General features: G+C 35.5%; 1 protein-coding gene across 3 annotated transcripts in view; it reads right to left on the bottom strand.

Annotated features, from left to right (window-relative positions):
- The window catches only part of LOC143915053 (protein turtle-like), a 373,910-nt gene that overhangs the window by 131,357 nt on the left and 215,935 nt on the right, over positions 1-26,618 (bottom strand). For 2 of the 3 annotated variants that reach the window (XM_077435467.1, XM_077435469.1), the window contains exon 5: positions 18,562-18,649. The gene's annotated coding sequence lies outside the window, so the exon portion shown is untranslated. Of the gene's footprint in view, positions 1-9,957; positions 10,057-18,561; positions 18,650-26,618 lie in introns of all 3 variants that reach the window. The other variant, XM_077435466.1, reaches the window with a different exon arrangement.

The raw sequence follows: 26,618 nt of genomic DNA, 5'->3' as shown, positions 1-26,618 counted from the left end.
ATATTTGAAAGAGGTAAAAGTCCAATTTTCAGTTCCAAAAACACTTTTTCTAATTAATATAATTCACAGTTTGCTATCACTTCTTTTAATTCGATATCTTGGAAAAACAGAATAAACGTATTACAGGCCATCAGTATTTTTAAACATTGTATAATGCAAAACATTCAATTTAATGTGGAAAACATTAAAGAAAAGTGGACTTATGCCACTGTCAATTATAACGGCTTATATGAACAACACATATACATACATAACTCAAGTCCAGATTAAATTTACGTCAATCGATATGAAAACTACATTATAATGGCTAGTCATAGTCATTTATGTGTCGTAAAATATTATGTAGGCATTTGTTTCGTCCCCCATTATTTTAGCCCGAGTTGTTTACAAAATACAGGAAGCACTCAAAAGAATTCGTCAAACTAAATAAAAATTGAAAGGTGAAGCTTAAAACTGGAAACGGCAAATATTTAACATCAATTTTGAAAGGTGATTTATTTCTACATAACTGATACGTACTTATACACACTAAGGCCTTTTTAATTTGAAATTCTGAATTTTAAAAACATATATATCTCATCTGTGTATTATTATGGGCGATAGTCTTCTATGTACAGGTTTTTTCAAAGAGCCCCGACATCAAACTTCGAGAAAATCCATCGAATGGGAGTGGAATTGTTCCAATGTTGAACCTTCGGAAAGCTGTCTATATCCCAACGTGCAATAGTATTGGATCCACGAGATTCGGAAATATCCCTTAAAGTCTATTTTCACGGGCTTCTCCGAAATGAACTTGCTTTAGTTTGAATTGAATCATATCCCAGCTAAATAAAACAATAACAGACCGAAGAGCTCAACGCTGCGATATGTATTGAAAACACGACCCGAAACTTACCCTCAAATGTATATAAATTAATTTGATTAATATAAATTAAAATTTATAAAAAAAAAACACTTTCTTTAAATTAATATTAACTTCGGACATTCTCTTTTCTAATAACTGTTTGTAAATAGCACGGTAAATCAGTTATAAAAGTCATACGGAGTTTATATGTATATCTACAGGTATTCCGCAAAGGCCAACAGCAATATGATGGACTAGCTTTCTATAATACAGACATATGCATGTTTGTACAGAAATATGACAGGTCGATATAATTCCACACTATGACTGTGGACATATCCACATTATACAATGTCGATATATGTACGGTAATTGGATTATTAGTCAAATTGCGATCGCCCAAAAGACAATATTTGCCATGAAAATCGCGACTACGGAATATTTGGCACTCGATTTCTCGTTAGTATGATAGTTATCGTTAGTACGATTACTTTTATTTGAACAGTATTTCATTATTTAATTTTGACCCTTTGAATTATTTTTATATTCTTGATATTTAATGTGTATAATTTTCATAGTGATTTTAAGTTATAAAAAAAAATTGAACAGAGTCGGAAGTAGAACTTTTGTTTTGTGTAAGTTTCTCTCATAGCTCATAGAAAATGCTTTCATGGCCGGAATGTGTGAACGTGTATGTACTTTCATTATCGAATATTGTTTTTTATCCTCAAATACATCGTGGGTTGGTCACATCCTAATTTTTTCATGTGCAAAAGTATCCGTGCCGTAACATACATACATATATGTACGTATATATATACATGAATGAAAACAATGACCTGGACGAAGCCAGGCAAACACAGACACCCAACACTGCACGATTCTTTCACCAATGTATCGGAGCACACGGGGGAATTTTTCACCCGGGAAACTCATCGCGTTTGAATTGAATCGCAAGCGTAAGCTTGCGCTCGCTTAACGGCGTTATAACGGCTAATCGTTTGGCTGTCGAAACGGCGGCAACGATTTGTTGTCGCCGGTAAAATATCACCCCAGGAGACATTTAATATTGACAAAGTGGTCCGCAGTTTGTCTGCGAGCTCGCGGGCCCGTGAACGATGAGTTTCGAGATCGCACCCGCCAGATAAGCCCCAGTTGCCGGATTTCGGGGACATTGATAAGTTAATCAAAACCCCTCATCCCATCCTCTTTTTTCACCCCCACCCTCCTCCCCATAGAACCGGGCAGGCCGACCGCTAATTATATCCGGTTTTTCCGGTTGCGGATACTACTTCCGCTCGTTTGTCGTTTCATTTGCATACGCTCGGCTATGCGAAAGTGCGGCCGGCGTGTTTTCCGCGCGATACGCTTTTACACATTTTCCAACTTTTCCGCGGCGACATTTCCAGCTTATCTGAAGCGGTATGAGGAAGTTTTCTTGCGTTCGCAAATGAAGTAGTATTGTAATTGATCGTTCGTTGTAATAAAAAAGCCTCGCCGTGCGATAAAAGCGGAGGAAATATACATAAATGCGTTTTAATACTAGGTATGTACATATATTCGGATCAGTGTAGAATACTCGAACTTTAAATGTTGTCATAATTAGTTAATATGATATTCCAGCTAAATGTTATGTATAAACTTATAAAAGGGACTTATCTTAGATAACGTATGTAGTTTATTTGAACATTACTTATACAAGGATTACGTTCCAGATAAAGCGAAAGCTAGAAAATATATTTAAACTACAAGTGCAATGCTACTCAAATCCCAGTCCACGGTGACTTATTAAGCAGTGGATCTGGTGCAAAACTGGTCTTGATATCTGAGTAAAGAGATTTAAATGACAATAGGCAGGCCACGTGGCTAGAAAAATGGACGAAAGGTGGACAAAAGAAGTGAATGGTATCCGAGAGAATGCAAAATCTAGAATGGTACCCGAGAGAATGCAAAAGTGTAAAAAGAAGACCGCAGGGAAGATGGGTAGACGAAATTAGAAAAATGTGTGTGGTGCATTCAAGAAAGTATAGAACGTTGTATGCTTGGAATATCGAGGAAAGACATCAAACGGAATACGTGGGTTAGAAGTCTGACAAGAGAAGTGGATATAGTAGATAAAGTGAAGATATCGGAATGGCAATGGGTGGGCAGCGTGGCTAGAAGAATGGACGAAAGGTGGACAAAATAAGTGGTAGAATGGTACCCGAGAGAATGCAAAAGGGTAAAATGAAGACTGCGGGAAAGATGGCTGTAGATGATTATATAGTAGAAACCATTCCTGAATATCGAATTAAAATGAAACATTTTTCAATTTTGACATTTATGTACATTCACATTTCGCGCCTTTTCAATCGTAAAATTCGATTGCCGCCATATAGATCAGAATCTAAAGGGGTCATAATAGTAAAATACACACACGTACATAAATATTATGTACACGGAACAAAAATCACGGCACTCCACGTCATAAAATCATAATTCACTCGTGTAAATAAACAGCGGCGAACGCGAACAAGATTGGATACGGGGTTGAATTGATTGATTAGTTCAAACTAGCCTTGTCATTCGCGCTGGATTTCCGGTCTACGAATGGATTTCCGGTCCACGTACGTACGTACATATGTACGTACCCACAAGTACACGTGTGTCCTTTTCGATAGCGAAATTACACGTGAACACGTCGGTCGGCATGTTTAATTAGTTTCATCAATCAGCGAGAATAAGGAAGGCGTTTATTTTACTCTTTTTTCGCCTCCTTTATATTTGATGGCGATATAATTGCGGCCATTATTGGACTCTTTCAAACAAACCCTTCCGATTACTTTTTTTTCTTCGTCTTCTTCTTCTTATTCGTCTTCACTCCATTTTTCGGCTCATTAACCTGTGAAAGGTACCTTTCCTGGTGAATACTTTTATTCCGTTTTTCTATTGTCCACTAATCACCCGAAGGAGTTTCTTTTTTTTCGTGTTACTTAACCGCAATTCCGACTATATTATATATATATATGTACATATACATATATATAGGCATGTACATATGTATACGCGTACATCTCATCTAACGGGAAAAACCACTCGTGGAAACGATTCGGTTTTTCTTTTGATCCGCGTGAAGAGTAATTTTTGCAATTTTCATATGATCAAATTTATCCGATTGCGGAATTGACTCATTTTGAGGAACAAATACACATAGTTCAAGTGAGATGTTAAATCAATACGTAAAGGAAATTATGTGAATTGGGAACGGCCAGTGCATATATTTCATTTATTTAATTTAAAATAGCAAATTGCTTATGAATATATAACAAAAGTAACAACTATAATTTTAACTACAAAATAACACAATGTAATTAACAAAAAAAAAACTATAATTAGTAACTATAACATAAAATTATAATGCCAAACATTGCATTTATTAACCTACATAATCCTATATATCCATTAACACCCTTCAAGAAAGCACCAATGTTATTAGCACTTCTAATGTTCTCAGGAAGGGCATTATAGATTTGAACACCTCTATGAAAGACACCTCCTGCAGTTTTTGCTTTTTTTACTCTGCCTATAATTAATTTATTCCTATTTCTAGTTTTATAATTATGTAAATTTCTATTCCTAACTATGTAATTATTAAAATATTTGGGAAATAGATTCTTGTCTAGCATAATACAAATTTTAAAGTGCTTAATTTAAGACTGTTTCTAATATCCAACCATTTCAATTCATCTAACATATGTACTTCTAACATTCTTACGTTTCCTCACATTCAAAATTACACGAATTGCTCTATTCTGCACTTTCTGCAGTTTATCAATACACAATCCACTAAATAGATCGAGCACGGTGGCGCAATATACAGTATGAGGCCGTACAATACAATTATATATTTATATTTTACTTTTTATAGTTAATAAATTTCTTAACCTAGAAAGTACACCAACTTTTTTTGCCATTTTTCGAGTCCATTTCAATATACTAACCAGCGGCGTGGACTAGTGGGTTGAAATATTATGCTTTCGAGTAGAGTTTTTACTGGTTTGAGCCCCACTAGAGTCCCGCTGCTGGCCATACCTTGGTTTGTGATTTCAGGTTGATCGTTTCTTAACACAGTTTGCCAGAGGTTGATCGTTTTTTATTAGAATTTGCCAATTCACAATTCGACAAGCATTCTTTACAATTCGAATTCACACAAACAACATCCACAGTGACATAGATGGAGAGATTATAGCAGAATTTTATTATAAAAATTGGAAAACTTCAAGACGCTGAATAACTTCAGATTTTCAAGACAGATTGGAAAAGAGATGCCAATTTACAGGAACCATTTCAATGATAATCAGATCTCCGATAGGAAACGATCGACAAACCAAGGTCTGGTCAACAGCTACTAGAGGTGCCGTATTATATGTATACAGGAACTTTCAAACGATCAAATCTATTTTTACATACCTCCTTTACGTTTCACTTACGACTACAATTCAGAAAAAAGTTTGCCTCTTATCCGATCGTTTTCATACTTTGCCATATTGCTCATTTTGGTCATCAATATAAGTAAATTATATTTTATTTTTATTTTTTACCTACATATTTTTCACATACATATATACAAATATACCAGGAAGGCTTTACAGGTAAACCCCAAATCCGCCTTCCTGGTCCACATAATAATTACATAGATACATGTAAATATAAATATCTGACATCTATGGTCAGTATACATATATTACAAACATCGTATTAATACGATAAATAACGATGAATAACTTTCATGTAACAATACGAATTTTATATTCGATAAACAACCACAGAGACATCTATGGTGAGCAATATGGCGAAACCTAAGATATAGCAATAACTAAAGGTTCGCAACAGAAAATTGGGAAGAAAACGCCAATTTTACAAGAATCGTTGCAATGAAAATCAGAAAAATTGGCTAACTCTGATAAGAAATGATCGACCTTGACAAATCAAGGTCTGGCCAATAGCGAGACTTAGCGGGAATCGAACTCGTAACATCAAGTACGAAATAATTCAACATTCACCACTAGACCACGCTGTTGGTTATGAATGAATCCTCCACCATTACGATAGAGATAAAATATCGTTTAAGACGCGTTTGAAGTTTTTAAATTTTAAATCTGGGTGACGTCTATGTATTCTTTAGTGTTATACATAGATGGCGGTAGTAAAATAAAAATATTGGTATTTTTATTCAAAATAATAATTTTTTATACAAATTATAGAAGAGGTATGTTTTTAAAAATTTTTTTTTCAATTATTAAAAGCTCTTGCCTAGTAGGACTTGGTTGGTTAAAACTATTATAAATATACAAATTCATATTTACTCAGTATTTATGACAATATGATAAATGACGTTGATGAGTCTAGCTTTTGCTTTAAAATAGCTGAATAGATGTAATAATTAATTAATCGTCAAGATATATTAGTTTATCGTATGAATTTATAATGATAATTTGTTACTAACGTAACTACTCTAGATATACTTGATAGTTTCCAACATATGAAAGATAAATGCTATGATGTGTATCATAAAGAAATTGATATGAAATCAAACAAACTGTTGGAAAGAGAGAGAGTCACTATATTTTTCTTGGGAAACTCATGAGGCCGATCGGGTCATAGTAAATATTGTATTATACTTTAAAGGAAACATTCGAACGTCGTAGAAAGTTTATAGAGGACAAACATACAGAATTGAAATTTCATATATGTATACGTACATACGTAGCAATCAAAATGGAACAATTTCAGCGACTCGCAACTCGGTTGATAAATTGATCTGGTCATATTCTTTATCTCATTATACAGTATAATGTAATAAGCTGGGATGGAGTAACGAACGAGGGCTACTATGTACTCGTCATAATGAACGGGAGCAAATCTTTCTCGACGCGACCGAACTTCCGTAAGAAAGCCTAAAATTTTACGCATATTGTACATGTTTTATTATAATTTATTATTAGGTCTCATAGTATGTGCCCGTGAGCAAGTTTTAATCTGATGAAATGTTTTAACGTTGGAGTTTAATCGAGTTTTCTTTTAATTCCAACAAGTTGCAAACGTTTAAATGTAATTACGGTTAGTTTTCCTCCATTGAGATGAACATACAAACACACACACACACGCAAGAAGAGAAATAAAATAAAATAAAACAATATTTCTCGTCGAAATATATAAATGCGCAATTTCAGGGCGTGTAATATACATACAAATTGTCCATTAGGAAAATGCGAGGTTTTTCTTCATTCCGAGTGTCTACTTAAACACGATTACATTCAGAATAGGAATTTACACTCGAGGAGATGAGGTTAGAGGGTAGGTGGGAGGGGTTGGGTGTTGGAGAGCCGACGAACAAACCGAAAGATTTGCCGAAAACTTCCCGGGGGCGAAAGACAACCTAAAACCATAAAGATAAGAGTCAAAAGTCGGCCGAAAAAAGAAAAACTTCACTCGAGGGGGTGGCGGTCTAGAGGGGGTTAATAAAAGAATGCCTTAATGGCACACCTCACTTACTATTCATACTTTGGCGGCAGATTGGGACAAAAGTAGAATATTTCGAGAGCGAGAGAGGAAAATCTCACGACTCTTCTGGAGCGTTTTAAATATACATTGATTGATGGATGGGACGTTTGAAATTTTCACGGAAATTTTATTCCCGGTCTAATATTATATATATATATATATATATATATATCTTACTTTTTTGTTAGAGTTCACTGCTGCTAAATATGTATGTTTTATGTAAATGGTACAAGGATACTGTTTCTCTTTGCATTATTAACAGGATTTACTTTATTTTAAAAAGCATTAGTTTTCTTCAGAACCTTATAGTATATATGAAATATCATATATCAAGACATGTCTACATATATTATATACATATGTATCTAAGGAGATTATTTATTTAATACGTTGTCAATATTTATATTTAATTGCTGTTATTATAATGTCAATTTAAAGCTCAAAGACAACTGTCCATATCGAAAGTCTCATACTGTCTTACTCATTCTTAGACTATAACATATTCCTTTCCAGTATAAAATTTTCAAACTATGTATGTATGTATGTACATATGTGTCCTATAGATGTACATATACATACATATCATATACAAGCGTGATTAATTTTAGAGTTATTTTTTTCTCCTTCTGTATATGTTGTCAGAAAATATCTAGTTTTCTATTTGTTATTTTTTATTTTGCGTTCATGTCCAAAATTTGTATTTTTGTTACATTTATCTTGAATTGTTTTCGATTGGATAAAAGCATATATTGTTTCGAAAATAGTATACAAGCCATACATATGATTTTATCCGCCTGAGGGGGTCCTTCCACGAAAGAGCACTACTCTTTACGATTTATTGTTAGAACGTTTTTCAGATTATTATTGGAGAAAACTTATAAAATTCGGTATAACAGTAGGCAACGATATATGTACTTTAAAGTGCTATTAAGAGAAAAAGTTGATATTTAAATTCTTCAGACAATTTTGTTATGTACATATTATATGTAGTATCATAAAACAACGTAGTTGAAAACTGTAGATTTTCAAAAACAGATAAAACAAACATTTTAGTATGAATGCACATATACAGAAGATATAAATGCATTTCACGTTTTCCTTCTTTTAGTGAACATTCATTTGTTTTTTTATTACTAGCCTTTTCTTAGCTCGCTTTCGATTTTTTCGTGTGACGAAATTTAGGTTCTTATCCGATCGTTTTCAAACTTTGCCATTTTGCTCGGTTTGGTCATCAATATATGTGGAAATCAAGTCCGCCATTACGATGGTGCAAAATAATCGTAATAGACACGTTTGGAAGTAATCCATTATCTTTCTCGGGGGTTTGATGCATCCGCTCTAAAATCGCCAGATTAACAGAACGGCAGCTTTAAACGTAATTCTCGTTTTCTCGAATGATAGATTGCACATCAGATGACGAGTAACCTTTCGATGTGCACAGATGTAATTATTAAAATTGAGTTGGATCTTTCTGGCGAGTTTAATAAGGCAAGATTCGGAACTTATCGAATCTTGCCTTATTAAACTCGCCTGAAAGATCCAACTCAATTTAAATAATTACCATTTTTTTTTATTGCATCTGTGCACATCAAAAGGTTACCCGTCATCTGATGTGCAATCTATCATTCGAGAAGATGAGAATTGCATTTAAAGCAGCCGTCCGTTAATCTGTCGTTCAATTTGTCTGGCGATTTTAGAGCGGATGCACCGCATCCCTTTCTCGGTGACGTCTATTGTCCACATTGCCGGATTTATCCACACTATTCCGATCATTTTTTCCCTTTTCGCCACTCTCTCGTTATCTCAGATATAATTTTTTTAAACGCCTGTAACTATTATAGAAGTTCAAGGGAATTATACCCAAGCATGCCCAAAAGGAAAGGAGTGGGGTAGAGATATGAGTAATACCCATATTCTTTCCTATATAGGAAACGAAGAAATGCTTTTTGCACTTTCTCAATCATCCGAGAGTAATTTGCTTCATGCGGATTCCACACAATCGCATTATACTCTAGCTTACTTCTCACAAGCGAATTGAAAAGCAAGCGAGAAGACAAAGGATTGGAGAATAATCTTGCATATCTCAAAACAAATCCAAGTCGACGAAAGGAAACGTCAGCGACTTTCTTGATATGGTTGTGAAAGGTGAGTTGAGGATCAAAAGTGATACCCAAATCGACCACATATTCCACGCGCTTCAACAAGACGGATCTAATGGAATATCCGTGACAATAGAGAGAATGTGCACGTCCATAGCTCATAATTGCACATTTATTTAAATTAAGTTCAAGGCCTAAACTAGAACTGAACTCCAAGACAGCGTTAACATCAGCTTGAAGGAGAGAGGCTTGCCTCTCATCCTTGACAGCAAAAAATAATTTAACGTCGTCAGCAAACAAGAGACATGATGCATTACATAAAACTCTAGGGAGGTTATTAATAAGAATTGTAAATAGTAATGGGCCTAAAGTGGACCCCTGAGTAACACCAGATCGAGTAAAAAATGAAGGAGATTCATAAATATAAAGGCTCATATATTATGGCTCATGATTTTCTATATATGTACATACATTGTATAAAGAATTGGGCCCTTCAAGTAGCATGGGCCCCGGGAATTTGTCTCCCCTTCTCGTCAGCAGTGTGTACATATACCAAGATATGTAGGTCAACTAGAAATTAAATAAACAAAGTATATATGTACAAGGAGTTAAACAGCACAGGGCTTAATTCCTGTTCATTTCAGCGAGACGTTAACCCAAACCAAAAGTGAGTGACTCACGTTCGAGGAGGCGCTTCGTAATTTGTCAAAAGCAATATGGACGACACGTAAGACAACGTTGAGATTGCTTTATTTCACACGTCTGGCTTAAACGACACGAAATTTCCGACGTCGACGAACGGAGACACCTTGACTTAATTCGTCGCCGAGTCGAGAGCGTTTTTGTGCCACACAACGTGCGGTGCACCGGAGGGGGTGGCTTTTCCCACCCACCGCCCCTCACCCGCGTTCGAGTGGTAATTTTCCGAACCCTAGGGCGAAGGTGTCGGAGCCTGAGAGGCAGGCCGCTCCAGAGGCAACAAATTCTCTCCTTTTTGATTCTTATCTCATATACAATGTACTGACAGGGACGGAGAGCCAGAACAACGACGCCTCTAATAGGGTCTCCGTGTATATTAACGGCCCCCGCAGACGAACATCCAATTTATTTTATCTGACTGAAAATAAGGTGGTACAGGCATCGCCGCTTGTTTTGTGTGTGTGTATGTGTGTTCGAAACCCTCCTAAATAGAGATATGGTTCTCGATCAAATTTACGCCCTTATCGGACCTTGCCAATGTGTGTGTGTGTGTGTGTGTATGCTATCGGAGGTCGTAAAGTGTGTAGAATTAAATAGGCATCGGAAGAATCAATTTAGATATAGTGGTGGACTATGTGAAGGAGTGGATAATGAAGTACTGCCGAGTAATAAAATGGGGCTATAATGAATTGGGTCTGGATAAATGTTTGCTTTTGGGTATTTTGTGAGTAATCGGTGTGAGATAGGTTTCGAATAGGCCGTCGCACTGTCAAGATTAAGCCGAATCACACCAGAATCATTAATAAAAAAATGTTAACTAATAATATATTATTACTAGTCACCGGAGCCTGAGGGGGCCGTGTATTGTTCAAAGGTTGTAAATGCATTGTTTAAGGTTTGCCGAACAATGGAAAGCACTGTGACTATCCTACCTCTAATTATTACAGTCGGTCCGATGTAGCGTGAGACTTACGAGAACCAAACATGCTGTCACATTCGTGCAATGTGTTGTAACATTGTAAGGACGTAAAATGATTTCTTTATTTTTTTTAATTATTTCTTATTTGACTATATAATATTATTACAATATAATTCAATGTAAGGTCTTTAATAATATTACTGAAAGTTTTGCTGTCCATAACATGACGTTGACAATTACTTTTATCGTCTACAAAACTAAAATTTCCATTAATATAAAATATATATATATATACGTATTCCATAAATAAATTAACAATATCAACAATTTTATTAATGTAAATATTTCAAAATAAGTAACACGAGCTCAAAATTAACAAAAGATGAAAGTCAAATTCTATACGCACGTACAATGTTGTATTACTTGACGAACATGTAATGCGAAACTGAAACGAAATGTAATTGGCTATCCCGGATCGAGTGCATGTACATTTTACGTAAGTCTCATATGCTAGATGGTCAAATTTATAAATTTGCAGAATTTGATACAATTCAGTGAAATTCTAGGTTGTTGAAAGCTCGAGATTCGCGAGAAAATGGATAAGGTTGCCAATATATTGGAGCCGTTTCAATAAAAATCAAATAAATTGGCAAGCTCTGATAGGAAACGATCGACCTGGAGTCACAAATCCAAGGTCTGGCCAGTAGAGACTAGTGGGATTTGAACCTGAGACCACTTTCTTCAAAGCATTATATGCTAACCATTAGGTTAACCAAATATGCTGGCTAGACGATTTTTCCACTCCAGTGTAGAGGTTAAGAGACAATTATTTATGTCCTTTTGTACTAGCCTCTATACTGGTGAATTATGGACCAGATACAAGCGGGAGACGATGAGGAAGATAAAGGTACAATACAACAACTGTTACCGTGCTCTTTTCGGGTTACCTAGGAGCTGTAGCGCGTCGCAAATGTTTGTAGAAGGGCATGTGCCTCATTTTGAAGCCATTCTCAGGATGAGAGCGGCCTCTCTACGTCTTCGTATATTTTTATCACCTAATTGTCTTCTTGCTGCTGCATCTTCTCATTTGCATTCTTCATTGTATGTTCGATGGATGGAACTGCTACACCGACCGCCTTGAATAGACATAAAATTATTATTATTTATTATTATTAGACTTATTTATTATTATTTATTTATTATAATTATTATTTATTATTATTTATTATTATTATTATTTATTATTATTATTATTTATTATCAGTAATATTTATATATTTACTTATGTATTTATTTATTTATTTTCTGTTTACTATTTTTCAATAGTTTTTTTTATTATTTATATGGGCGTTGGGGATTGCACTATTCTCCTCATCGTCTGGAATAAAAGCTATTATTATTATTATTATTATTAGTCTATTCTGCTGGTTCACATATGGGGTGTTAGCTTTTATTTAGCCACCAGAAGCTAGAGGAGTTCATTTAAAATTACGTCGGATTCTTGCGTCAGATCGAAGCGATAACAGCTAGCTATCCAAACGCGGCTTTCTACCACCCCTTTACAATTCACTTAAATAGTGATAAAAGAAAAATTCTTCACTCGACAAGTCGATATATGTATTATTAACTGCATTAAATTTCTCGATTAAATTAAAAAAAATAATAATAATGCACCCGATCATATATTATTGGGCATATCACTACTTACAGTATAAAACAGATGGAAGTTTTACGGTCAAAGTAAAAATAGAATTGAAAAATGTACTTTTTTCGAACGGTCTGTAGAGTATGTATGTAGTAGCCGAGGATTTTCACAAGAGGTGAAATTTCCGACGTTCCCCCCTCAAAAAGAATATATTAGCGCAAATTTGTCCGCGGCGAAAAGGGCTCAAGTGGCAATTAGTCAGGTGAATTGGTGGCAGAATGGGCAGTTTGGCCTGTGAGTGCGGCTCACGCACAAACTCCAGCAATCTTAGCTATGCGGAGCGGAATGGTTGGGGTAACATGTAAATTCGCCGACAGAGGGTCTTGGAGAGGGGTGCAATAAAATAAAAATAAAAAAGAAACCGGGGTAGGGGGCTGCCGGATGTGTCGGCTAGCACTTGAACAAGACATGCCGCTAAAATCAGTTGAGCGAGCGCCTCGAATGTCACCGCATTCTTCCACGCAAAGGGAGTGGGTGGAGGTTAAGGGGTAGGTGGGAGGGGGGGGGGGGTTAAGCAAACCGCCTACCTAATTATAAATACGGCTTGTGTTTTTTATGCATACTTGATTTGGAGCGTTGTCTCTTTATTATTCGGTGGATGTTTTAATAGTCAGTCGCAGTTGAACGTTTAGGGAAAGATACTCCTCAATTATTGAATTTAATTTAAAAATGAAAATAAAATTAATTTAAAAATAAATCTTTTACGGGTCAATTATTCAATTGCAATTGATGATATCTCGTTGACTTTCTGTATAGGAGAAATTCAGATTGAGACAACGTAAGTCAACCGTACACTTTGACTATTGACTATTACAATTGTAGCATGTGCGTGTAGATGCGTTTCCGACATTTAAGTGAAAGCTACAGCGTTTAGTGGTTGAGGTAGTTTCCGTCAGCGATCTAGCTCCAAATGAAGCACGGAACAAAACCACCGAGTATTTATACACAGCGTGTACTCTCAACATAGATAGGTCATTGGTCAATGGGTCGCGAGACCTGATTGGCTGTTGTATACGGCTTGTTCATACGTCGAGGCGTTTTTGGCGTAAACGCGCGATCACGCGATTAGTGGTGGTAAGTCAGTGGTTCACGAACACCAATTACGTAATCTCTATGTTACAATAGTATACATAATTTCATTCATATTTAGCCTTTATTCATGTTTCTAAAAACCCACTTCGAGGTCAATTAATTACATTAAATTCTCAAGTTTGCCGAAACCTTTCACACCTATTAATTCTGGTCTAAAAATCACAATGAAATGTGTCTTGACATTGGAAAAACACACATGTAAGTAGCAGGAATGCAAGCCGTATACCTTAATACATAACGTAGCTCACTGGTTAAGAGGGCTGTACACTCGAAACCTTAATTTTGTCACCGTTCCTTTCTTCGATATATATATTGAGTGTATGTATATATTGAGTGAATGCGACAATATATTTCAATATATATATTGAGTGAATGCGACAGTTGCGCTTCGACCAGATAAAACGTATTTTAAATTGACAAAATCGAGGTTTCGTATTCTACTATTTTCTCCTCCAAAACTGGACCAATTTTTAAAAAAATTTCATCATCGGTATGAGAAAGATACTTTCTGTGCATCTATCGGCGTATTTTTTTTTAAATCGACCGTTAAATAAGCACGCTGGACTCGTTTCGTGGGTGTAAAAAAGAGGCGATTTTATAGATTTTTGGCGGCTTCTAGCTCCTTTAAAAAATAATTAATCGAAAAAATAAAACGATAGATGCACCCCAATAGTGGATATCCATAGCATATTAAAAAATAATTTCTCTAGTGCCATAATTGAGGAAGGGAGAAGTATAGTACGTTTGTATGGACAAAGTTCTGCTGTCCAGCCTTCTTAAGCGATTGTTTATCAGTAGAGTGGTCGTGGATTCAAACCTAGGCTAAAATTAAAATTTATCCAATTTTCTCGACGACTAATTCCTGCTGACATTATATGAATGATTTTTAAATCCAAACTGGACGTCTTTTCTAAGACTGCCAATTTATTTAACTTAACTATTGTGACGGTTTCTATAAAATCGACACTCTCCCTCCCTTCCATGTTTTGAAAATTCGCCAAGGCCAAATATGTTGATTGTTGCAGGCATGCATATGATTACGGTTTATAATTAACATCTTTGTACTTATTGAATGATGTATTTGGACAGTGACATAGATTTGGGTTGACCCTTCAAGGCCCTATGACATATTTATATGGAAAAAAAATGCGTGTGTTCAAGAAAGATGCAAGAAAAAAGCCACGCGCACGCTAAAATTAAAATCCTGTCAACGTCTCATCAAATAAAACCGTTTTATGTCAAATACACGTTTTGACCGTGTATATAATCGCACTATGATACTTTAGTAGAATTTGTCAAAAAGTGAAACAAAACATTTTCAATGTGTTAAATATATGCCCGTGTAAAATTTAAAGGAAAATACGACATTTTCAAACGTCGAATAAATCTTTCGACCGTGTTGAAAACCGAACTACGACCCCTTCTCAGTTTCACCGCTACATTCATCTTAGCGCGTCTTGCATTATTTCATTTTTCACGAAGACGAATCATCGATTTCGATGACATTCTGAGGATGGAGTAAAAAACTGGGGAAGAGCTCCCGAAGGATTTCACGCGTGCATTTTACGCGTTCAATTTTCCGCGTGCGAAAAACATGACACATATGATATATGTATGTATGTATGCTCGTACGTTTATATTATAAATATACACGACAAAAGAAAATAGACAATACGGCTTTTTACCCCATGCGCTTTGTCGTCTAGGGGTTGATAATATGATGGGGGAGGGTTTTTCTGGCTTTAATCATAAATAGTATACGTCGTATGTGTGTGCGTTTATATGATACCTACATATTTATATACAACATGTACATCTATCACGTCTTCAGAGCGCAACAGTGATAACTATTGTTCTTGTTTTTATATTATACTAGTTTTGTGCCCGTTGATTTCAACGGGTGGCTTCGTAAAATAATTGATACACGAATTAAAATAAATATGTTAAATATAGTGTATGGTAATTTATGGGAATGTGTGTATGTGTGTACGCTCCCGCGCATCTGACGCTGACCCCACCCGTTCCAACTCACTCAATATCAGGAGCTCATGTTAGACTCCACAGCCCCCCCCCACACCACCGCTACTCTGCTTCCCCGCGTCTCCTCGACAATATCAGCCGTCACGCATTCCTTTGTTTTTTTAATATCAGAATAGGCTACAGAAAATGTTTCACCTTATTTTCATAAAGGTGCAAAATCAAGTGATAGGGTGACGCAGAGGAGAGGGGAAAATGGATGTGTCGTTTTTTGGCATAACCATTCATTCAAATCAAATTAAATTTTAATAAATTAAACAAGTTAAACATTAGTTAGATAAATTGTTAGATAAATAAAATAAAATAAAATAAATTGGTTAGATAAATGGGTAAACTCTAACAGGAGACGGTCGATCTGGATTTATTAACTATCTAAGATCTTGACCACAGCTATAGACGCGAAAATCGATTTAAGATTCAGATTTAACAGGGCTGGGCCCCAGCGCCTTGTCCATACAAACGTATTAGACTTCTTCCTTCCTCAATTATGGCACTAGAGAAATTATTTTTTAATATGCTATGGATATCCACTATGGTTCCAGTTTTTTGATTAATTGATTTTTTGATTTTTGATTAAATTGATTTTATGATTATTCAAAAAAAAAAAAATAGAACCATGCCTATGGTGGATATAAATAGCATATTAAAAAATAATTTCTCTAGTGCCATAATTGGGGAAGGGAGAAGTCTAATACATTTGAATGGACAAGGCGCTGGGGTCCAGCCCTCTTAAGTCCAAGACAAATCGGCCAGCGAGCTACGCTTTTAAAAGTTGTAAGTTTTGACCTCTAAGGATTTTGTATATATGTATATACATATATGTGAATGTAAGTGATGGGGAGAAAGCAGCTTTTATAGGAGTCAACACTTGTATGGGTGACCGTTAAACGCACTGCGTGCCATTAGTACCTAACTAGTCGCCACAGTTTGGGTTGTTATCAGCTAAAAAGGCGTCCACTTGGAGGCTATGTATGGCCAATAGACCTTAATTATACTGTGAGCTATTATATTATGCTATTGCATGTATAATGAGGTTTTCTTTAAGTACGAAATTAATCAACTTTATTAATTTTTAGGAAGTTTTATCGTTTTCAGAAATCTTACTGACTGCAGTATGAGGAAAAATTTTCAGCTTTCATCCGTTTATTTTATATGTGGTTTTGGTTGGCTGATGAAATTTATTAAAAAATACACATACGTACTGTAATGTACCTCGATTATCAATGTAATTCCCACAATAATCAAATTCACTTTCTCACAATCATATACGTGAGTAACAATTCTATTAAAATTGCTGTAAAGGGATAGTCAGATAAGACAGGAGTGCCGGACTTTGCCCAACCCAAAAGATAAAAATCATTTATATAGATCACGATTCGATCACATAAGTTAGTCATCACCATCGAGACTCCGAGAGTAGATGTCATGACTAGAGATACGACCAGAAGCGTGCTTTTTCCAGGAAACAGAACGTTTTGGGTCTATGTTCCTGGAAACAGGGCAAACTATATAGCAAGAGAGCATAAAAAAAAGTTCATCATAAAAATGAACAAAGCACGGCGAACGATGAATAAAGAACGGCGCAAAGTGTGTCCGCTCTTTAGTCATGACTAGTCACCGGACCCAGAAGGTGCCGCGTATTGTTCAAAGGTTGTAAATGCATTGTTAAAGGTTTGCCGAACTTTTTTTTACAAAGGATTTACAACAATGGAACAATGGATAGCACTGTGACTATCCGGTGTCTAGTCATGACCAACGAAACTCCGAGAGTGGTAGTCATTAATATCGACCCCGCAAGTGACGGTCAGCACAGCAGCGTCAACAGAAGTGAACCAAAGTTAATAAGTGAAACAAAGTTATACGTATCTCATTTTAAATTCATCGTCGTTCCATAATTAAATCTGTAATTTTCGACTTGATCTACCAATAACATATACGTAACGTTTTTATGATAATAAATAAATCTTGGTTTGTTAAAAAAAGTAATTACAAAAATATATAAACTGCGTTTTGGAACATGACAGTACATATTATCATAAAAACGTTACGTTAGCCAGCAGTTTGGCTTAGTAGTAGCGTATATATTTAGCATCACTGAGGTCAAAGGTTCGAGTCCTCGCCACTGCTGGTTAGATTTGAGGGTTTTGTGACTCCAAATCGATCGTTTCTCTATCAGAGTTTGCCAATTTTATCTGATCATTGCTGAAACGGTTCCTGAAAATTGGTATTAGATCTAATCCTGTTATCACAAAATCTGCCTGTGTATAATTTGTAATAATTATACACAGTAATCTGAAATCTATAGATATCTCTATCGACATCTCTATAATTTCGTATTTATTGTATGTATAAAAATTGTATACAAAAAAAAATCTAAAAATAATCCATAGATGTCACTATGATTATTATTTCTGATTAATTGTTATATGCTATATATTCTGATTGTATATGTATGTATTACTGTATTTCTGATTGTTTATGTATTCTGTATTTCGTTAACGTACACCCGTCGCATTGGAGCAAATCTGTAATGGCGAGTGTGTATTGATTTGTGACAATAAAATAAAATAAAATAAAATATGTAGATATGTGTATTAAATATTTTGTATTAAATTAGACTAACCTGAAATTTTCGCTTCTAACATCGATGAAATCACTTCACATTTCAGTCAATCCGAAACGTTAAGTAAACTCCGCTACCATTCAGCAATCTGAAACAAAGAAGAAAAAGCAAATAAAAATAAATGTATACGTATAAATAAAAGCTATACACATCCATCCTATAAATTATTTCAGCACCCTTTTAAGCTACACGTTATCGTAATAAAAGCATTTTAAAAATTCAGAAGCGCTTGAAAAGCAAAGCATATGCACTCATACACATACACACGTAATATGTACATACATATATACTCTGGTTCCGGTATGGAGAGTAATCCGTTCCGGTTTGGATCGATAGTATTTTTCCGGTTTAAATAACAGTTTCCGGCGGGGAAACAAATCGTTGGGTGCTACAAATTAAGAATGAGGAAGATCACGTGCCGAGTGGGGGTACTAAGAGTGTATAAGGAGGCCCGTCGACACCTAACCGGAGACTATGGCCTACGTACACCTTCCGTATAATTAACATGGCCAACTATTAACTCGGATTTATGTCCGGGTGGAGGGGCATGACGAGAGTCCAGACTTACCCCGATAGTACGCCCCTTCGGCCTCCATTATTTCGAGGCACGGCCGAAAAGTGGTCTGCTGGAAAAAATACCCAAGGCCGACATTTCAATTCCCACTTCAGATCGATTCAATGATACTATTTGTTTTTAGTTACATCCAAATTAGGATACGCGTACGGATATACAAGGCGAGCACGAAGACATAAGGGCAAAATCACACAGTGGTGCATGTGGCACGTGTTTTAAAAATATAGAAAAAATGTGACGTTCATGGCACGCATGCATGGCACACGGTGGAACACGTCCTTTCAAAACGACACTTTCGACCTATGTCGTTGAAATTGTATGGTAGTATTTATCCTTGCTTGACAGTGATCTATACCAAAACGATCCTTTAGACCATTTTCGGTAAAATTGTATCTTTGCTTGACTGTGATCGATAACGGTGTATACAGTGGTGTAGTCGGGCCAGGTCGCCGACCTGGTACTTCTTTTTGAGCCAGGTCGCCGCCCTGGCACTTTGATTGATATAAACATTGTTTTTCGAGTACAATTAAAAAATATTTTGTATTCCAAATATCGTGAACAGACTCTTAATCTAACACTCAAAACACACATTCAAAACTTAAAAGACGTTTAATGGATTTTTTATCTAAAAAACCACACAAAATTTCGAAAAAAAGCATGCTTTGAACAATTGACCATACGCACTTGACGATAGATAAAATGATGGAACTCAGTTTAAATGAATAGTCATCTCTAAAGTTGAATCCTTGTATGCGAGGAGAGAAACCCAATAAAAGGCGTGAATGGAGACACAAGGAGTGCACGAAGACATAAGGCGTGTTCAAAGCACGGCGAGTAGAAAAATTCAAGACTGCAGTCGGATACAAGGCGTGCTCGGAGACATAAAGTGCACACTCAGATACAAGACTCACACGGGGACACATTGCGGGTACAGTGACCCAAGAGGCACGCACGAAGACATAAAGCACGCACGGGGACTCTAGGCACACACGGAGACGCAAGAGGTGTATTGAAACACCAGTCGCACACGAAGACACACGGCAAGTATAGATAACCAAGAGGGCACCCTGAAACAAAGTGTGCATGGAGAAAAGGCATGTACGAAGACATAAAGCACAAACTGGGTAAGGAGATACGAGCTGTGCATGGAGACACAATGCAACATAAATATCTTTGTAAACTTTTTCGTATAAATTAAACATCAACCCTTATATGAACGACTAATCACTTATTATATTTAATTATTTACATATTTACATATATCTTAGCCACAGTGGCATTACAAAGTATTCTAAATCGTCTCTGTGACCAGACATATAAGCATAATACAAATACTATATGTATGTAAGAAAATTAGCGAGACATCTATGTTATAGATAATAAATTTTTGAAATCATATTCAAATAGTGGTGACATAGTAGGTAGAGTGGTTTTTGCCAATTTGATGAAGAAACCGCTCCAATAATAAAATCAGATAAATTAGCAAACTCCGATAAGAAACAAACGACTTGGAGTCACAAATATCAAAGTCTGACCAACAGCGTTAATAATTATACTCAGAATAAATTATTTTCGAACCCGGCGACCTCTCGGCGCTTAGTACCAAAGCAACCACCGAGCCATGCTGCTGGCTATATGTAAATACGTATACTTTATGTAAATAGTAATTGGACTATTCGTCACATTGGGGTGGTCACAAAGACAACTTTTGCCATGAAAATCGCGAATACACAATATTTGGCACTCAAGTTCTCGTTACTATGATAGTTATCGTTAGTATGATGGACTTTTCGGCTGCCAGATGTTCCGTTATAGAGATTTTAGTGACTTTGTGACTAGTAATTTGTGACCAGTAATCACCGAACCATGTAAATACAGACATTATTAATATGCAGACAGATAAAATAACGGTTTTTCGTTGACGTAAACAGTTTTGTCAAGGCGAGTTATAAATAATGAAATAAAAGAGCTCCTTTTTTTAAGCACTTAAATAGCTTTCAAGTTTTAATTCAATAAGCACTTTGAGCCTGTATTGCGATAAAATCAATAATGAAATGAAAAGCTTTAATGGAAATTTGACCTTCCCAATAAGAATAGGTGTATACATGTGTGAAAACTCATATAAATAGATGTAGTGCCATTTGTAAGTACATTTCAAAAAATTCAAAAAATTGTAATCATTTCAAGTATCCAATGGACACTTGAAATACATAAATCTCATTCTCGGGGTTCGAGTTTGTAAATAAATCATCGGATTAAGCCCGCGTTGAAATATTTATAGATAATGAGTCGCGGCACTTTGCGAACGGCCGTGCCAGAGTCGGAATCTGGAGGACCCATTAGCAAAAATAATAGGTCCTCTCGCGATACTTAGGAGTGCGATACTGGCGGCATAACGATAAAATGAGATCAATTACTGACTTATCTGCCTCTAGCAGGACCGCAAAAAAATATTATATTTATATATGTATGTATATAAATCGGCAACGACCCGGATAAAGACAGAACGATCGCGGTCGACGACTTGCGCAGGCGTGAAATCGCAATATGTATTCGATTTTATGTATGAATGCAATGAGCTGGAAAGTCGTTGTGGATAAGCAATGTTTGATGCTTGTACGTATGTACATATGTGTATGTATGTGTGGATGTAAATACTAGTGATAGGTGCATTCTTGACAAAAAAACTTAATGAACAAACAAGCTCTTAAAACTTAAATGAGTTTAAATTACATATAAGGGTATATAAAGACGATTAGTGGACGTATTGCAAAGGAGCATTTCAGCATTAGTGGTTAAACTTGTACATTAGAAGCAATATCGTGTTAACTTATGTACTTTTGTAATGTAATGCTTTGAAACTGTTTCAACTGAAATGTTGGGAATAGAAATTGAATAGACTGTTCGTATTGGAAAAATAAGCAGAATAACACTGTTCGACAAGAAAAATGGTTCAGAGACGAGATATGACTTTTCTTATAGATCTACGTCCAGTTAACACGAATCTGGTAATAAAAAATGTTGATTGGCTCGAGATTCGGAGATGTATGTGTTTTTTAAATTGCGCGATTTTTCTATATCTTCGTGTTGTTCGTTCGATGTCTTAAAAGCTGTAAATTTCCTATTCAAAATGAATATTGGAATCTATAGTCGGGTATTATATATTTAATTTGTAGTACTTTTCAGCTTTCAAATCTCTCTAAGTAGTCGTTCAGTTCAAATCAAAAGTCAAAAGTACGTATTTTCACTTGGGATTTTTTCCCACTGTTAATACAATTGTATATCGAGTATTTTCTATTGAAACATGTTTATTGGGATAGTGTTCTGGCTACAATATTTTTTGTTTTCGTTTAAAAGGGTTAATTGGAAGAGTGCTGAATTTTTTAATCGGTAAAATTGCGAGCTTAAAGCTCGTACTAGTATTTACTCGTATTTATACGAATCTGAATTGAATTAATAGGGATAATATATTTAAATTGTCTTTATATGAGAATTAAATAAAATTCCACTTAGAAAAATCATATTTCGACTATTCTTGTGGATTAATAACAAAAATTGTATTGATAACTGGCTTACCTCGATAAAATAAACGAAAAGAAAAGCACAAAGATATAGAAAAATCGCGCGATTCAAAAAACACATACATATATCTCCGAATCTCGAGCCAATTAATATTTTTTATTACCAGATTTGTGTTCACTGGACATAGATCTATAAGAAAAGTCATATCTTGTCTCTGAACCAAAAAAAAATCGTCATTTGTCGAATAGTGTAATATACACAAATGGGCGATAAGAACTTGTATTATTAATTCAAAGGCAAATTTCAAATGAATATATAAAAGTAACTAAAATTATAACTATATTATAATATAATTAACAAAAAAACTATAATTAGTAACTATGTATACATATGTACATATATTCAAAATATTAATCGGAAATCTTGTTTGAAAAAGTGAAAACCGGACAAATCCGGGCACCTTATGCCCGGAGAGAGTATACACGTGTAAAAAAATAATTGATAAAAAGTTCCCGTTACAAATGTTGCATTTTAAACCCCTCGCGAAACGGGACTAGAAAGTAAGCTTAACGCGTTTGCTTTTCCCTTTTCCTGGTCTTTTTCCGGAATGTTTTTCCTTTCTTTATTTTTTTTCTTCAGTTTCGTTCTCCTCTTCAGCAGGTCGGGTCGCCCCAGGTTCAGGCTTTTTACATTCCATTCGGTAAATTTGTTTTTTGGCCGCGTATTTATCTATCTTTCGGCAAACGTCTCGCAGCTCCTGCGGATACTCAATAATACTTTTCGCACATGTTTGCGAAACTTTCCCTTAAAAACCATTGTTGACGAAAGAACGACGCATAATTGGGTTACATAAATTTTACAAAAATACAGCGGTTTCACATGGCAAACTTCGCGGAACGAATTCACATATTGAATTCCATCCAAAATACAGAAATACTATGTAAATATTTACCAAGCACGAAGCACATTAGAGCGATGGAGTTTATTTGAAATATGTTCATATATTTGACAGCATTAATAATGTATAAAATCTATCTATACATTTCAATGGTGAACATTCAAAGCGATCGCAGTATACATTATATGCAGTTTTTCTTGGAAATCTATAATGCAATTCAGCAATTTATGGCAAATGTTGCTTCTCGACCGCAAAAGCTGTTTTGAAGTTGCGGTTCGCCTCAACGTTTATAATATATGTATAAGGGATGATTACACTGGTGAAGGGCAAAAACAGAATAATAGATACATAATTATATTGAGATACAAACACAAAAACATTGCGCTGCAAAGAATATAATATAAAACTATCAAATTTTAATATAATTTTAGTGTATAGTCGGTTGTCATTCAACGATTGGTTTAAGAAAATTTCTATTATACAATAAAAAATTAATCATTTTTGAAAAGAAGTTAAAATTTAAGTCAGCCGGAAGTAGCATATCCCAATATACATATACATAAGTTGCCTTTTTGGATTTTTTATCCTCTAAGCCGCTCAATAGATAAAGCTGAAACTTTGTGCTTATATTATATTTTGAATACAATAAAACTCACATTTCATAGTACATATACATATGTAATAGTATAATCTATATGAATGTATACATATATCGATATTATAACTTATGTAGACCCAAGAAGGGTTTCAGAAAGGCTCGGATCTCGCGATTGAAGGGCTCCCATACAAAAACATCCGGTTACGCCGTGCAGGTGTGTTTACCTGCTATGCAACTCGACAGTTTTCAATATATTACGATTATCTTTATTTTAAAAAGGCTATAATCCACCCAATTCCCCTGTGGCTATTCTTCCACCCTTTTTTATTCTCTTGGGTACCATCCGAACACTTCTTTCGTCCATCTATCGTTCTTCCAGCTACGTGACCTGTCCATTGTCTTTTAAATCTCTTTATTCCCTCCATTATATTAACTACCCTTGTCATATTTCTCACCGACATATTCCGTTTTCTATCTCTCCTCGTGTATAATACATATGTATCAGTGGCGTGCCGGGACTTTAAAAACAGGGGACTAGGTATGGTCAACATTTTTTTGACCATACCTTGAAACTTAATCTTTTGAATGATTTTTTATACGATCGATCGATAATGTAACATTCCAAGGTCAAGTTGTTGTTTCTACACGCTCTGCACTGATTTGATCTGAGGGAATCGTTTCGCAAGCTTAGTCCCTTGCCATTTTCGTCCTCAAAAAGTTATGTGTTAATATGTGGTATTTTAACAAAAAAAGTTCAAAACGATGATAGACACAAATCAGAATATTCTTAATGATAATTCTATAAATGCTTAAAGGGACGAGTTAAATATAAAAAATGTTTTGTCTTCGAAGGAATGCGTGTACATAACAATTCACCAGTACGGCGAACATAATTGAGACGGCGAGTCCGTGCAAGCGAACGACGCGGCGGGCCGTACCATAAAAATCCACTACCATTAACTTACATATGTAGGCAGATTCCATTTTCTGAAATTCGCTAATCAGAGTGAACAATATCAATATGGACGACGATTTCAATTTATTGTAATTGAATTGTTAATGGACAGACTTGCATTCGTGGCTGTTACGACCTACATTTATTTCCCACTCCATTTATTGTAATGCTCTATAAGGTGCAATGCTCACGCTCAGTCGAACAGACACGTGAAATTAGTCACTGGAGACCCACTCATACACACAGCAGTCGTCGGCACGCACCTTATGGAGCAACAAAGGAAAGTGTACTTTTAATTACCAATGAAAAAAATAGTGGAAGGAAAATCAAACAAGGGTAAACTGCCACTTCCGGTAAAGGGATGCTTACTAAATTTTATACATAACTTGGTATTACGCTTAAGCTTCTAGATATGAAATTTCAGTTCAATAAAACAAAAGGTTTCTGAGAAAAACATAAAAAAACCTCGATTCTCTAGAGTAAAAGTACTACTTCCGATTCAGATAAAAATATTTAAAAAATATAAAATTATAAAAATTATTATGTCTATTACATGTAAAAAAGATTTAATCCGATTAAGTTAGCGGTTTGGGAGATAATCGAATTCAAACACTTAAAAAAAAGAGGACACCTACATATAAGGGGAGGTACCGTTTCCGGTCAACTTAAAAATTTGAAAAAAATTTACGTCGTGTCGATAAAAATATCAGTAACCGATATTAAATTTCGGTTCGATAGGACGAACGGTTTTCAAAAAATCCCCAAAATACACAGACACACACACACATTTTTTCTAGATCATGAAAACGTGATCAGTAATCGATTCTGAGTTCGAATTTTCGCATGATCACAAAACTACATCTATTGTTACAACGTACATAGATAAAGTAATAAAACAAAGGAGCAAGGAGAGAGGAGCAAGCTTATCATTCACTACTCTGGATTCCTACCATAATCCTGATCACAAGCCCGAACAGTTGATATTTATCACTTTTAATCGATTTTGCCGTCAATCTAGTCCAATAACGACACGAAACTGATATATATGTATGTTTGTATAAAGCCACAGTTTTCAACTTAGTATACATTTCAAATATTACTAACATACATATACCCTAGACGAGTTTTGGAAAGGCTCTGCATTGAAGGGCTGCCACACAAAAAATCCCGGGTGACGCCTAATAAGTGTGTTTGTTCACATTTCATTTAAATACTTGCAAAGTCGTATTATACCTATGTAAAATGGTTATATGACTGCACAAAATCCATTCCGCCACAACTTAAGGCGACTGAGTCCGAATGGGAATTCCAAAAATCGGAACCACTCAGCTGGTCCATTGTCCAGCGACCACACAACGTGGAGGAAAATCTCTAATAGGCAACGTCCGTCGTTATTTATAAACCGCCCGGAGAGGCTTTGATTCGCTCAACTGCAACCGGTCAGTTCTATAAAAAGGTTTTGCAGCGAACAGCGCGGATATAAATAAGGCTTTTGTTCGCTGCGGTCGGC

This window comes from Arctopsyche grandis, chromosome 8 (genome assembly GCF_051622035.1).
Source record: "Arctopsyche grandis isolate Sample6627 chromosome 8, ASM5162203v2, whole genome shotgun sequence".
NCBI classification, from domain to species: Eukaryota; Metazoa; Arthropoda; class Insecta; order Trichoptera; family Hydropsychidae; genus Arctopsyche; species Arctopsyche grandis.
This window is presented reverse-complemented; position numbering and strand designations above follow the sequence as displayed.